Source organism: Salmo salar, chromosome ssa09 (genome assembly GCF_905237065.1).
Source record: "Salmo salar chromosome ssa09, Ssal_v3.1, whole genome shotgun sequence".
Lineage (NCBI taxonomy): Eukaryota > Metazoa > Chordata > Actinopteri > Salmoniformes > Salmonidae > Salmo > Salmo salar.
The window spans coordinates 58,968,206-58,985,238 of record NC_059450.1 but is presented as its reverse complement, the minus strand read 5'-3'; the positions used below and the strand labels follow the sequence as shown (position 1 = coordinate 58,985,238).

The 17,033-nt window shown below is 44.4% G+C and overlaps 1 pseudogene; it reads left to right on the top strand.

The window, feature by feature from the left end:
* The window catches only part of LOC106611537 (GPI ethanolamine phosphate transferase 2-like), a 146,262-nt pseudogene that overhangs the window by 102,645 nt on the left and 26,584 nt on the right, over positions 1–17,033 (top strand).

Here is a 17,033-nt window from a genome sequence, read left to right as displayed (position 1 = left end):
ACACCCATCTTTTCATTCAAGGCTGTGGGATGTTCCCATCACTGTTGTCAGTCAAGTTAACTAGGATACACACCTTGTTCAATAACCATTTATTAATCCTATTTCTTTTACTTTTAGATTGTGGGAATTGTGAGATACTACTGCACTGTTGGAGCTAGGAACACAAGCATTTCGCTACAACCGCAATAACATCTACTAAATATGTGTATGTGACCAATAAAATGTGATTTGATTTGAACCAGTTATACAGGTACTGTAGGAAAGCAGACAGAGACAGACTGCCAGACAGACAGACAGACAAATGGACAGACAGAAAAACACAGACTGCAGTCCATGGTGTCCAGAACACTACAGAATCTTCCTCTTGTTTTTTGGTATGGACAGTCAGTTTATTAGAGTGTGTTGGTTGTTCTGCCGGCGTCTAAATGCCAGGGTTACATTTCTGTGTGTGGTTTCCCCCGTGAGCGTGGCATCATGTCTGCATTTGCTCGTTCTCTACCCATCTCTGCCGCTCACCCCAAACAACACACACGGGCCTCAACGTGGCATTTGTTTGCCATAATTACAGCTCATTTAATTTGCTGATTGTGTTGCTCTGAGCAATAGCATCCAACGTAAGCCCGCACACAGGCACCTGTAGAAAAGCCAAGACACCACCACATTTACCTTCACACACAAAAACAGACTCCTCTACATCCTCACATAGTCAACCCAGCTAACAAGTCAGCCCAGCCCCCCAGCCATGTTTAGAATAAATACAATAAAACAAGAATTTCCAGCTATGCTTAGCATAAAAACCATGAAGGGCAGGGATTCTCTCCACATCTGATTGTGTTAAGATAAAACATTTGAATAATATAAAAGCGAGAGATGTAGCTAGGGCACAATTCCAGAGTTAGAAGGAACTGCTGGCCATTCATCTGAGGGATGAAGGTTGCAATACAAACCCAGTGAATGAATAATACATTGGCAACACCTGCTTGACTCCCTCTCCTAGTGAACCAGACCCTTATTCCACTCCTATCACTACAGGCTCCTTAAAATTCAAGGATGTTTTGTCCCTTTTGGGAACACGCTGTCAGTCTAGTCGTGTTTGACAATAAGGCGGCACTTGAGTGTTTATACTTTTATAGACACCTTGTTTAGGAAGTGAGGTCTGCCTGGTGAGGTCTTTCCCAGCAGGCTAAACAGGTTTAAATCACATTATAAAACCAGTTGTACATTATGAAGTCATTTCAAGCATGTTTTGCCCACTAGGTAAGAGTAGTTTTATTGATAATTAGTTGTAATCCCATTCTACTCTGCCTCTCCTTCCCTAGGTACCGCAGCTAGCAGTAAAAATGGCCTAATCCATGTTTATTGTTTAGGTGCACATTTCCATATGTATATCTCTCTATCACACACGCACGTACGCACACACACACACACACACACACAGACACACACTGAACTAAGGATTGCAGGGGGTTTGCTGTTTGGCAGACTGACTATCTGCACCCTGTCACTCCTAAGGGTCCTCACATTAAAAACTTCTGACTTGTTCACACAACCCTGTCTCCATGGTTACCTGCCAGGAGGCTACGTGGCATCTACTGTTGTCGTACCTTTTCCCGATGAGCGATGACGCAGAAAATGTTCTGCGTGCCATAATAACAGGCACAGAAATCATGATTCATTCATCTGTATGGATTTTAGTCAAAGCAGATGTCCTTGTGACTTCTGCTATTACTAATAGCACACATGAATTTGAATCAAGAGGCTGGGAAACTGACTTGTATTTATCTTTTTGGACGTATTATCTTTTTTACGAGGTTGTTGGTGTTTGTCAGAATTGCATAAGTGTGTAATCGGAACATTCTAGTTGGTCAGTGTCAGAATTAGAGGGCACACCTCAGCTGAAAGGAGAAATGGCTGTGTTTATCTGTCGGTGGTGCTGCAGCTGAGACGGAGCTGAGTGTTCCAGCGGGGTCGGTGGTGCTGCAGCTGAGTAGGAGCTGAGTGTTCCAGCGGGGTCGGTGGTGCTGCAGCTGAGCAGGAGCTGAGTGCGCCCAGGCCTGGCGTCTCCACAGCACCTTGTGCGTCACAACCCACCAATGGCCGTGTCCTCACAGACGCAGTCCTGCAAATGCAAAGAGACACCATCGACGATTTTAATGAGGTTACCAAGGAGTTGAAGGAAATAAAAAATGTTTTGTGTGACATAAGCTGTACATTGAAATAATTACTCAATAAATAGTGTTATTTCTTTCCATACATTGTGTTCTTACAAGCGACGCATCACAACCACACGCTGCCGCACGGCAGCTATGCTTGGTTCAAACGCCTGGGGATAGGGGTCGGGGCCAACACAACCAACAGTGTCAGGGGGTAAAGCCACATTCCTTAGCTGTGCCACATTATGTAGCACTGCACACGCCCTCACAACGTCGCAGACCTTTTCGGGCTTGCACAAAAGGTTTCCGCCTGAGGAATTGAGGCAGCGCCATCAGCCCGACGGTGCGCTCCACAACAGCGCGTACCTGACAATGGCGGACGTTGGAGTTCCTCTCCTCTGCGCTCTGCGGATTGGTGAAAGGGGTGAGCAGCCACCACTTGAGGGGATATCCACTGTCGCCTGCAAAGTTAGTGAATTGGTTAGGCACTGCAGTAGAGGAAAATTGCAATTGATTTAGAATTTCTACATTACTCATCCGTACCTAGAAGCCAGCCATCACGCACAGCTCTGGCCTCAAGGCTGCACCCAACACTGCTGTTGCTCCATGTGAATGAGTCATGGGTTGACCCAGGCCACCGAACCACTACATTAGTCAGTACCATGTCCGCATCACATATGATTTGGACATTAATGGAATGATAACGCTTTCGATTAATAAAAGCAAATTGATTATCACTCGGTGCCCTTATAGCAACATGAGTGCAGTCAATAGCACCGATTACATTTGGGAAACCAGGACATTGCTGCAAATTGCACTTTTTTATTTGCCTGTTCACCCACCGTGTAAGGAAACTTTATGTAGAGGTGTGTCAATCCAATTATACCTCCTAACACGTCTGGCATAACGCGGCTAAAAGTTGGCTGAGAGATCCCTGACCTGTCAGCCAATCCCTTTGAAAAGTGCCAGAAATCCGAGGGCTGTTAGGACTTGAAGTGGGACAGGCACGGCTTGGTTTTTGCGGGTGCTTCTCTGTAAAGCTGGGCCCACTATAGCACAGAGATCCAAGAGAACAGCTCTTGGTAATCGGAACCGGCTCTTAAGCCACTCATCATCATTGGCCAGTAAATCTGGCTGGTCTCTGAGTATTCGCTCTCTCCGAATTCTTCCATTCGCCAAATCTTCCAACAGTGCCAAAGCAGCCATTGTGCGTCATTACGCATTGTAATTGCATGCCTTTTTATACCCATCCATTTGATTGTCAAAGCTACCCAATTGCATAACACCTTCAGGTGTGGTAATTACCCTGATTGTAACTGACAATGACAGGGCCATTATCACATTGACAGTTCTGTGCAACGAACATGTGATAACAATATATGAAACTGTGCACTCGTATCTGCCCGACAAAGGCATCGAAAACGGCATCGGTTTAAACATAATTTGTCCTACAGTTCACCTTATTATTTCTGAGAATACATTTCATAACATGCAAGTATTGTTTAATAATTACAGATCCAATTAAATATGATCCCAATTTTAACTGTACAACATATTTGAGGGGTTCTTTTGCAAAAACAGATATCTCCGTTTGTATTTATTATCCTAAATCAGGTTTTTTGTGTGTTTTTTTGTGTGCACTCCAGGGAACTCTTCATATGTAATACGTCAGAGGTAATATTTCGATTTATTTTACACAATGGTATCAATTTCAAAGCGTTTCGAGTTTCATCCTTTCGCCATCGGAGTCGCAGTTCTAATTTCTCCAGTTTATGTGCGTACGTATGGGTCAAAGTGTCCGTGGAGGACCACACATTCTCCGGTCAATTTTTAAAAAAAATAAATCCCAAAGTTTGCTTAGAAAGTGGCGCATGCCTTCTTTTGTGCCTACGCAACGTTTAGAAATGAGGCCCTGGACCTTTTCCAGACTGTAGTGTACAATTCCATATTTTTTTATGTCTTCAAAATTACTATTTGTCCGTAACTTTTTCACATTTTAAGACCTGAGCAAGCACCATGTACACAAGATACAAGACCACTGGATTCTAGACAAGGTGGGGAGTTGAAGGGCAAGCCAAGTCGCTCATCAAGGGAGGTTGAGCTCCGGTGTCCCCTTTCCCCCACCCGTGGCACAAACACTTTGTCTGTGTAAGGCTATTCGCCTTTTAGCCTACACTTATATCGGAACATTTCTTTTTCATTTCTGAGAGGTTCCGACCTTCTGAGCCAGCAGCATTCACAGCGTCCGCCACATGCTGCCACTCTAACTTTTTGGCATTTGTAATGCCCACACTGTGTCCACCAAACAATATATTTTTTCTCGCTTCAACCTCCCCTACAAGAACACTGGGTGAAATTTCTTTTTTTAGTCTTTCTGTTGGAATTTGCCGTCATTGTCGTCATGCAGTCAGTATGGATGAATATTAATTAGGAGCGTTTCACTGACTATTTATAAGCAACTATGGACGTTAAAAGGATGGGATAAGACGCTCGCTCACGTGTGGCAAATTTCAAGTTGATTGTGATTTATAAAGGGAAACTGGCGTGGGAGGTGCGTGCGCACTGTGTTATAAATCAGAATATTTTTGTGTGTAAGCACTTTCTGTGTTTCGTCCGTTCGCCAACTTTTGACGTGAATCCTCCGCACAGTTTTATAAATGAGGCCCCTGGACTTTTTTGAACGAAATAGATACAAGATAGATGAATATTAAAATAGTCTATGCCAAGCAAGATGGGCCTAAAACATTTCAGTTCTTAAAGAAAAAAATGTGGCATTCGATCAGCACTCGCATGAACAATGAATCAGTCATCTCCGTCAATCAGTCAGGAACAATGAATCAGTCATCAGTCAATAATTGCTGCAAATGAGAAAGGTCGAGGTTTTGACAATGTGTCCGTTAGCTTTGGGAAAAGTCTGGGAAAAGTCTGTATTTTTATTATCTGACATGGGCAAGCTCACTTTGTATTGGGCCTCAGTCCAACATTCTTTTTATTCACCTTTCCCAGGTTTAATCAGAGTACACTTAGCTCTATCCACCTACCCTTTATACTGTCAAATGGATCAATCATTGTTATTTTCCTCTGGGCCCATGGGAGAGTAAAACACTCATAAATAAACAAATTTTACTAGCGTTAGCGCAATGACATGCTATCTGTTTCCATAGACTTCCAGTCATTGAGCCAACAACCATCCATTTTAAAGCACGTCTCGGCAGAAATATACAATATAAAGTATTCAGACCCCTTGTCTTATTCCACATGTTGTTGTGTTACAGCCTGAATTCAAAATTGATTCAATATTTTTTTCCTCGTACCCATCTAGACACAATAACCCATAATGACAAAGTGAAAACATGTTTTTAGAAATGGTCGCAAATATATTGAAAATAAAATACAGAAAAATCTCATTAACATATTGAGCTCATGTGCATCTAATTTCCTTTTGTCATCCTTGAGATCTCACTACAACTTGATTGGGGTCCACCTGTGGTCAATTCCATTGATGGACATGATTTAGAAAGTGACACACCTGTCAATATATGGGCTCACTGTGCATGTCAGAGCAGAAATTATACCATGTCCAAGGAACTGTCCGTAGATCTCAGAGATAATCTTCTTGGATATGTCTGTATGAGCTTTGCACATCTGGATTTGGGGATTTTCTCCCATTCTTCCTTGCAGATTTTTTCAAGCTCTGTTAAGTTAGATGGGGAGAGGCAGCAATCTTCAAGTCTTTCCACAGATTTTCAATGGGATTCAAGTCTTCGGCTGGGCCACTCAAAAACTTTCACATTCTTGTTGTGAAGACATCCCAGCTTGGCTTTGGCTGTATGCTTGGGGTCATTGTCATGTTGGAACATAAATCTTCACCCCCAGTTCTATGCACTAAAGCAGGTTCTCGTCAAAGATTTGCTAGTATTTGGCTCCATTCATTGTTCCCTCTATCCTTGCCAGTCTCCCAGTCCCTGCTGCTGAAAAGCATCTCTATAGCATGATGCTGCCACCACCATGCTTCACGGAAGGGATGGTGTTAGATGGTGATGAGCTGTGCCTGGTTTTCTCCAGACATAGCACTTTGCATTCAGGCCAAAGAGTTCAATTTTTGTCTCATCAGACCACAGAATCTTTTGCTTTATGCTCAGTTTTTTGTGTGACTTTTTGCTAACTCCAGGCATGCTGTCATGTGCCTTTTTCTCAGGAATGGCTTCCGTATGGCCACTCTCCCATGAAGTCTAGATTGGGGAAGTGCTGCAGAGCATGTTGTCCTTCTGGTAGGTCCTCCCATTTCAGCCAAGGAACTCTGTAGTTCTATCAGAGTGGTCATTGGGTTCTTGGTCACCTCCATGACCAAGGTCCTTCTTGCCTGGTTGTTCAGTTTGGTCAGACGTCAGCTCTAGGCAGAGTCTGGGTAGTTCCATATTTTTTTTCAATTTCCCAATGATGGAGACCACTGTGCTCTTGGGAACTTTCAACTCTCTAGAAATGTTTATATATGATATATGCCTCATCACAATTCTATCTCTGAGATCTACGGACAGTTCATTGGACTTCATGGTATAGTTTCTGCTCTGACAACTGTGGGACCTTATATAGACAGGTGTGTTTCTTTCTAAATCCTGTCCAAACAATTAAATTGGCCACAGGTGGACTCCAATCAAGTTGTAGTGACAAAGGAAATTGGATGCACCTGAGCTGAAAGAGTGCCATAGCAAAGGGGTGTGAATATTTATGTAAATTAGATATTTCTGTAATTCATTTTCACATTTCTAAAAACATGTTTTTATTTTGTCATTATGGGGTATTGTGTGTAGATGGGTGAGCAAAAAATAGATTTAATCCATTTTGAATGCAGGCTGTAACACAAAAAAATGTGGAATAAGTCAAGGGGTATGAATACTTTCTCAAGGCACTGTATATATTTTTTAAATGACATTTTTTGCAGCAGTGGCAACTATTTTTTTATGAATATAGGGGAAACACTGCTGCCATTCTTCACCAAAACTGCAAATGCAGATGCTTCTGTATTTTTAAAGTGTTATGTTAGCAGTAGAAACTGGAGAACAGCTAAAATAAAATGTACAGACAAAACATTTTACATCAACAAAAAAGACTCAAGAGAAAGTAAGACTAACTAAATCTAAAAACTGGACCTGGGGCTAGTAACAGGCTCTTGGGCATTCAGATGGAGTGGCCAGCCCTTGGACACTCGCGTTCCTTGAACAATGTTCTCAACAGGCTAACCACTACATCTCATCTCTTTTCTCCTCAGGGGGACGATGAAGGCACGCTTCGTGTACGTCTTCATCCTGGGCATCTTCTTCACGGGCTCCAAGGACCTGCTGAGGTCCCAGGTCATCACAGCCGACTCCCGGCTGAAGAGCAGGGGATTGTGGGAAATCTACAGGTAGGTAGCCTACACGGCAAGTAGCCTACAGAATAGAGAGGCGGGCTAGCAATCGGTAGGTGGCAATTTTGAATCCTGTTCAGATTTTCATCTGATATTCATGTACATTGTTTTATTCAAACTTTATTGAACCATGCAAGTCAGTTTAGAATAAATAATTGTTCTTATTTACTCATATTACATAGTTATTGGACAATAAATAAATCTTCTTACAGTGGTGGGGTTCTGTTGGTGGCCCTGTTGTTCCGGGCACACAACCTGCCGGTGCTATGCTGCTGCCTGCTGGTCCAGTCCCTGATGGCCCAGTTCATCTGGAAGAAGCTCCACTACGATGCTGCCCAGACCACCATCATGCACTACTGGTTCGGACAGGCCTTCTTCTACTTCCAGGTAACGGGCGGTTAGATTATGTAGTATTCATTGTGAGTATGTTACTTGTAACCTGGCTATGCCTACACCTGGCTATGACTTTTTAAGAAAAAGTTTGTAGCCTTGGCTTGTGCGAGCCTGTCACGGGTGTCGTAATGTAGAGACTAAGGCGCAGCGAGTTGCGTGCTCATATTTATTTTATAGCGAACACGGAAAAACAATAAACAAAGAACGACAGCTAACAGATTTGCAGGCTAAACAAACAGCAGTGCAAATACAACTACCCACAAAGAGACAGGTGAAAACAAGCTCCCTAAGTATGACTCTCAATCAGGATCAACGATGTACAGCTGTTCCTGATTGAGAGCCACACCAGGCCAACAAAGAAATACAAAACCTAGAAACCCAAAACAAGAACATACACCAAAAACCCCAGAACACATAAATACAATACCCCTCTACATACACATAACCCCCGAACCATATAAATAAATACCCTCTGCCACATCCTGACCAAACTACCATAACCAATAACCCCTATACTGGTCAGGACGTGACAGTACCCCCCCCCCCCAAAGGTGCAGACCCCGGATGCACCTCACAAAAAAAAAAATTAAACCCCTAACTAAAGGGAGGGAAGGGAGGGTGGCTGCCGTCATCGATGGCTCCTGTGCTACACCCCCCCTCCCCAAACCTCCTACAAAGGAGGTGGCTCCGGCTCAGGCCTCAGTCCCCTACCTGACCCATCCACCCCCACTGAAATCCTCTGCCTGAGGCCATTCACTGATGACCCTGGACTGTAGGGCGACTCTGGGAGCTCCGGGCTGTAGGACGACTCACTCGGTTCCGGACTGTAGGCAGACTCACTCGGTTCCGGACTGTAGGCAGACTCACTCGGTTCCGGACTGTAGGCAGACTCACTCGGTTCCGGACTGTAGGCAGACTCACTCGGTGCCGGACTGTAGGCAGACTCACTCGGTGCCGGACTGTACACTGTTGCCGGACACTCTGGACTGGACACTGTTGCCGGACACTCTGGACTGGACACTGTTGCCGGACACTCTGGACTGGACACTGTTGCCGGACACTCTGGACTGGACACTTGCCGGACACTCTGGACTGGACACTGTTGCCGGACACTCTGGACTGGACACTGTTGCCGGACACTCTGGACTGGACACTGTTGCCGGACACTCTGGACTGGACACTGTTGCCGGACACTCTGGACTGGACACTGTTGCCGGACACTCTGGACTGGACACTGTTGCCGGACACTCTGGACTGGACACTGTTGCCGGACACTCTGGACTGGACACTGTTGCCAGATACTCTGGACTGGACACTGTCGTCGGAAGCTCGAGACTGAGCTGACGCACTGGAAGCCTAGTGCGTGGGGCTGGTAGTGGAGCTACCAGACTGGAGACACGAACTTTAAGGCTAGTGCGAGGAGCGGGAACAGGCTGAGTTGGACTGGGGTGACGTACTGGAGGCCTGGTGCGTGGTGCTGGTACTGGATATACCGGGCCGTGGAGACGCACTGGCGGTCTCGATCGCACCTCCTGCACAACCCGTCCTGGCTGGACGGAACTAGTAGCCCTGTACGAGCAGAGTGCTGGTACAGGGCGAACTGGGTTGTGCAGGGGCCTGATGCTTGCTGTGCGTAGAGCGGGCGTAGGGTAGCCTGGACCTAGGAGGCGCACCGGTGACCAGATGCGCTGCGCAGGCATCCTCCTACCAGGCTGGATGCCCACTCTAGCACGGCTCTTGCGAGGGGCTGGGATCACTCGCACCGGACTGTGCGTGCGTATGGGCGAGATCGTGCGCACTTCAGCATACCTTGGCGCTCTCCACTTCATACGTTCCCCATAATAACCACGGGGAGCTGGCTTAGGGCTCACCCTTGGCCCAGCCAAACTACCCGTGTGCCCCCCCCAAAAAAAATATTGTGGGTGCCTCTCTGGCTTCCTCGCCAGCTGTGTTCCCCAGTAGCGTTCCCGGTCCTCACCAGACTTCCTCCATGGGCCCTCTCCGGCAAGAATCTCCTCCCAAGTCCATGACTCACGACAGTCCACCCGTTGCTCCTTCCTCCGCTGCTTGGTCCGTGTTTGGTGGGTAGTTCTGTCACGGGTGTCGTAATGTAGAGACCAAGGCGCAGCGGGTTGCGTGCTCATAATTATATTTATTTTATAGCGAACACGGAAAAACAATAAACAAAGAACGACAGCTAACAGATTTGCAGGCTAAACAAACAGCAGTGCAAATACAACTACCCACAAAGAGACAGGTGAAAACAAGCTCCCTAAGTATGACTCTCAATCAGGATCAACGATGTACAGCTGTTCCTGATTGAGAGCCACACCAGGCCAACAAAGAAATACAAAACCTAGAAACCCAAAACAAGAACATACACCAAAAACCCCAGAACACATAAATACAATACCCCTCTACATACACATAACCCCCGAACCATATAAAACAAATACCCTCTGCCACGTCCTGACCAAACTACCAAAACCAATAACCCCTATACTGGTCAGGACGTGACAGAGCCATAAAGGCTCATACAGTGTTTTTCACTAGCGCCGGCTGTCGGCTATGCAACCTATTACAGACTCATTTTCAGCCTGGTACTTTTTCCACTTAAATTAACTAGGCTACTTTTCAATTCGCTTGTCAGAAAATAGTCTGCCAAGCCCGGTCCCGCTAGAATGAACGATATGCATCTTCTAGCTATCTATTCATAGGAAAGGCGCCTGTCAGTCACAAAGTGAGCGATGACAGAGAAACACTGCTGGTTTGACAGTCTGCTGTCTGTCCCGCCTCTCGGTACCTGGGTCTGTATGTTGTGTGCGCTGTGGTTGCAGTCACATTTCTTTACACAGAGGGAGAGAGTGTGAATTTGTACATCCTAATGTAATGTTAGTGAATTTGCACGTCCCATTTAATGTGGTAATAATTAGTTGAAATCCACTTAGCCTGTTGTTTTCTTGCACATTCATTTATTTTCTTTCGCGTGCAGGGTCCGACATTAACTATGGCCCGCTGGCCCGAGGCCAATGGAAAATTTGTCGGTCGGGCTAGTGGATCTCCTCTGTCGGGCCAGTAACTTTTCAGCACATTTTTGCATTCCAGTTCAACATTTACCTGCTCTGTCACAGTCTACCATTGAAAACCATTGAAGACTACACAGGTAAATGCCATGCTATTTATATTTGAGCAATATGATTGGCCATTTATTCATGCATAACCACGCTCCTGCGAGTCACAACTTCTCGAGCACTTGAGCAGTACACGAGTTGTTGTCTTCACACAGCAAACACGAGCTGTCCAACGCAAAAAAGAAGCACCCGTCAATCTTCTCACTGAGCTTATTTATTTTAGGGAAAGTGATTCACAAAAGTAAACCTTCAATTGTTACTGTTGATAGAAAGCTGCAAAAAGACACCTAGCATTCCTCTTGGCTAGCCTACTGTAGCCATGTCGATATCTAGTGGTGGAGAGTCGACTCCAAAATAATAGATTCTTTGACTCATTTCCCGTCAACTCACAAGATTCAGTATTTTTGCCACGGAGAAGAATGAGTAGTTGCCGTTGGCTACTTCCAAGTACACAAACTCTTGCATCTTTCACAGCAAAGAAAGAGCGATCTAGTGATGGAGAGAGCGTGTAGGTGCACAGCCAGGCAGACATTCAGAACCGTGCATCGGTAATAAAAGCTGTATCTCGCAATGTCTCAAGTTCACTAAAGTAGGGGCTATCAATGAGTAGGCTAGTCTACACGCAATAGACCAAAGACTGACCAGACACTCAAATCTTTTATAGCGAATAGAATGAGCAGGCGAGGCAGTGAGGGAGAGAGTAGAGGGGCAGGCAGACAGACAGTTGAAACAGTGCGAATAGGCCACTGGTGTGGCATAAACCCCTGCAGCCCCATGCGCCCGTCATCTCGCACCCATGTGAAATGACCTACTACACGGGTAGTAGGTGAGTCAAACAGACAATATACTTGTCATGTATCTAATTAGCCTATTTCTCAGCGGGCGCTGGTGGCAGCCTACCTCAGCATCCTAACTGGTTATGAAGTTTTAAAAGGTTATGTGAATCAGGTCAGACTCGGCGGGAGAGTGAGTTGTTCAACAAAAGGCAAGACCAAGTGTTGCACACAAACGCAGCACAAAAGCTTTATCTGATCAAGATCGTGCAAAATTACCGAAGATCACATCAGCAAAGCTACCACCTCTTCCTCGACAGACGAAACACCATCGCATGTGGAAGCTAGCTAGCCTCCCAGTCTCGATAGATACCTTACTGCCCGGGCCCGGTAATGACAGTGGCCTTGCTCCTCCTCCTTCTACCTCTTTTTGAGAATAGTGACAGTTCCTCTAGTGAGAGTGCCGGCCCACCTCATCCTCCTCTCCCAGAAAACCCAGCTGATGACTGCCAGAGACCCAACAGCGCTCATGAGAGCGACGTGTATGTTTATTCAGAAAAATGATATTGGTTACTGATTAGTATTCTTTTGCATCGGAAATTCATTTTATAATCTATAGTGTTTTAATTTCCCACTTTAATTACTGAACAAGTAAATACACTGAACAAACATGTAAAGTGTTGGTCCCATGTTTTATGAGCTGAAATGAAAGGTTATTCCTTTTCATGGTTTTGAGTGGGAGTACTTTTTGAACTCTACAGATATTTTCTCACCCACCGCCTTTCATTCTTGCCTGAGCTCAAACCCTCATATTGGCTTTCTACTGAAATAAAAGATCAAAGAAATGTTCCATACGCACAAAAAGCTTATTTCTCTAAAATGTTCTTCACAAATGTGTTTATATCCCTGTTATGGAGCATTTCTCCTTTGCCAAGATAATCAATCCACTTGACAGGTATGGCATATAAAGAAGCTGATTTAACAGCATGATCCTTATACAGGTGTACCTTTTGCTGAAGACAATAAAAGGCCACTCTAAAATGTGCTGTTTTGTCACACAACACAATACCACAGATGTCTCAAGTTTTAAAGGAGTGTGCAATTGGCATGCTGACTGCAGAAATGTCCACCAGAGCTATTGACTGAGAATTTAATGTTCATTTCTCTACCATAAGCCGCCTCCGTCATTTTAGAGAATTTGCCAGTGCATCTAACCGGCCTCACAACCGCAGACCACGTGTAACCATGCCAACCAAAGACCTCCACATCCGGCTTCTTCACCTACGTGATCGTCTGAGACCAGCCACCCGGGCAGCTGATGAAACTGTGGGTTTGCACAACTGAAGAATTTCTGCACAAATTGTCAGAAACCATTTCAGGGAAGCTCATCTGCATGCTCGTAGTTCTCACCAGAGTCTTGACCTGACTGCTGTTTGGCATCGTAACCAACTTCAGTGGGTAAATGCTCTCCTTTGATGGCCACTGGCACGTTGGAGATGTTTGCTCTTCATGGATGAATCCCGGTTTCAACTGTACCGGGCAGTTGTCAGACAGCGTGTATGCCATGATGTGGGCAAGGGGTTTGATGGTATAGGCAGGCATAAGCTATGGAGAACGAACACAATTGCATTTTATCTATGGCAATTTGAATGCGCAGAGATACCGTTATGTGATCCTGAGGCCCATTGTCGTGCCATTCATCCGCTGCCATCACCTCATGTTTCAGCATGATAATGCCATGCCCTATGTCGCAAGGATCTGTACACAAATCCTGGAAGCTGAAAATGTCCTAGTTCTTCCATGGCCTGCATACTCACCAGCTATGTCAACCATTGAACATGGTTGGGATGGTCTGGGTCGACGTGTATGACAGCGTGTTTTAGTTCCCGCCAATATCCAGCAAATTCTTACAGCCATTGAAGAGGAGTGGGACTACATTCCACAGGCCACAATCAACAGCCTGATCAACTCCATGTGTCACGCTGCATGAGGCAAATGGTGGTCACACCAGATACTGACTGGTTTTCTGATCCACGCCTCTACCTTTTTAAAAAAAGGTATCTGATGTGATCAAAGCAAAAATAGCCTACATGAAAGTAAGAGAGAGTAAACATTATTGTTTCTAGTTTTGGTTAGTTACAACTGAAGTGTCCTGGCATCCGTTCAAAAGATCAGGTCGATCAGACCACGCTGCTGAAATACATTATTTCTGCCAATGAGAGGATCGCATTAAAAATGTTGCTTATGATTAAACAAAACAGATGAATAAGAGCTTCATGTCAAATTGAATGTCCATTAGTCTCACGTGGAAGTCTTGTCACATTTTCATCAACTAAAATGAAAACGTATTTGTTACAGTTATAATTTTTTTCAAGGCATCTTGTTATCGTTACTTGTTTTCGTAAGAAAAAAGAAGATGTTGACAAATGTTTGGCTTGTCTCAATCAAACTATAACCTAGTCCTACTGTAGGCCGAGTTGAACAGCCCAATGTCCTGAGACTCCGATTGTAGTCAGTCCATGGTCAGCAGCGTACCCCCCCTGCATCCCACTGCTGGCTTGCTTCTGAAGCTAAGCAGGGTTGGTCCTGGTTGGTCTCTGGATGGGAGACCAGATGCTGCTAGAAGTGGTGTTGGAGGGCCAGTAGGAGGCATCCTTTCATCTGATCTAAATATATATATATGCTGCGAGAAAAAATAAAGGGAACACTTAAACAACACAATGTAACTCCAAGTGAATCACACTTCTGTGAACTCAAACTGTCCACTTAGGAACCAACACTGATTGACAATAAATTTCACGTGCTGTTGTGCAAATGGAATAGACAACAGGTGGAAATTATAGGCAATAAGCAAGACACCCCCAATAAAGGAATGGTTCAGCAGGTGGTGACCACAGACCACTTCTCAGTTCCTATGCTTCCTGGCTGATGTTTTGGTCACTTTTGAATGCTGGCGGTGCTTTCACTCTAGTGGTAGCATGAGACGGAGTCTACAACCCACACAAGTGGCTCAGGTAGTGCAGCTCATCCAGGATGGCACATCAATGCGAGCTGTGGCAAGAAGGTTTGCTGTGTCTGTCAGCGTAGTGTCCAGAGCATGGAGGCGCTACCAGGAGACAGGCTACATCTGTATTCTGTACAGGTTTCCTTTTTTTCACTCTTTGTCATTTAGGTTAGTGTTGTCAAGTAACTACAATGATGTTCATCCAGCCTCAGTTTTCTCCAATCACAGCCATTAACCTCTCTGGGCTAGGTGGCACCAAATCGTCCCACCTACGTAACAGCCAGTGCAATCCCGTGGCGCGTTATTCAAAAACCTTAGAAATGCAAAACCTTCAATTTTTCAAACATATGACGATTTTGCACCATTTTAAAGATAAGACTCTCGTTAATCTAACGACACTGTCCGATTTCAAAAAGGCTTTACAACGAAAGCAAAACATTAGATTATGTCAGCAGAGTACCCAGCTAGAAATAATCAGACACCCATTTTTCAAGCTAGCATATAATGTCACATAAACCCAAACCACAGCTAAATGTAGCACTAACCTTTGATGATCTTCATCAGATGACAACCCTAGGACATTATGTTATACAATACATGCATGTTTTGTTCAATCAAGCTCATATTTATATCAAAAACCAGCTTTTTACATTAGCATGTGACTAGCATGTGACTATAGCATTCCCAGCGAACACTGCCGGTGAATTTACTAAATTACTCACGATAAACGTTCACAAAAAGCATAACAATTACTTTAAGAATTATAGATACAGAACTCCTCTATGCACTCGATATGTCCGATTTTAAAATAGCTTTTCGGTGAAAGCACATTTTGCAATATTCTCAGTAGATAGCCCGGCATCACAGGGCTAGCTATTTAGACACCCAGCAAGTTTAACACTCATCAAAGTCAGATTTACTATAAGAAAAATGTTATTACCTTTGCTGTCTTCGTCAGAATGCACTTCCAGGACTTTTACTTTAATAACAAATGTTGCCTTGGTCCAAAATAATCCATCGTTATATCCAAACAGCGGCGTTTTGTTCGTGCGTTCAAGACCCTATCCGAAAGGGTAAATAAGGGTTACGAGCATGGCGCAATTCGTGACAAAAAAATTCTAAATATTCCATTACCGTACTTCGAAGCATGTCAACCGCTGTTTAAAATCCATTTTTATGCCATTTTTCTCGTAAAAAAGCGATAATATTCCGACCGGGAATCTGCATTTAGGTAAACAGACGAAAAAAAATAAAGCATCCGGTCGACTCGGGCACGCACCTAAGCCCACAGTACTCTGAGCGGCCACTTACCAAACGCGAAAAAGTGTTTCAGCCAGAGCCTGCCTCGATATCGTTCAGCTTTTTCCCGGGCTCTGAGAGCCTATGGGAGCCGTAGGAAGTGTCACGTTAGAGCAAAGATCCTAAATCTTCAATAAAAACAGCCTAGATGAAACACATCTTGTCAGACAGGCCACTTCCTGCATGGAATCTTCTCAGGTTTTGGCCTGCCATATGAGTTCTGTTATACTCACAGACACCATTCAAGCAGTTTTAGAAACTTTAGGGTGTTTTCTATCCAAAGCCAATAATTATATGCATATTCTAGTTACTGGGCAGGAGTAGTAACCAGATTAAATCGGGTACGTTTTTTATCCGGCTGTGTCAATACTGCCCCCTAGCCCTAACAGGTTAAACTGTAACTGTTTTAAAATCACCATTGGCCTAATGGTGGAATCCCAGAGTGGTTTCCTTTTTCTCCAGCAACTGAGTTAGGAAGGACGTCTGTATCTTTGTAGTGACTGGGTGTATTGATACACTATCCAAAGTGTAACTAATAACTTCACCATGCTCAAAGGGATATTCAATGTCTGCTTTTTACATTTTTACCCATTTACCAATAAGTGTGCTTCTTTGCGATACATTGGAAAACATCCCTGGTCTTTTTGGTTGAATCTTTTTTTGAAATTCACTGCTCGACTGAGGGACTTTACAATTATCTGTATGTGCGGTTTACAGAGATGTGGTAGTCATTAAAAAAACATACATTTCTTTTGCAAAGTGAGTCCATGCAACTTATTTACTCCTGAACTTATTTAAGCTTGCCATAACAAAAAAGTAAACGGCTGTGATTACTTTCTGAAGGCACTGTACCTGATCCACTCAAATATGGTG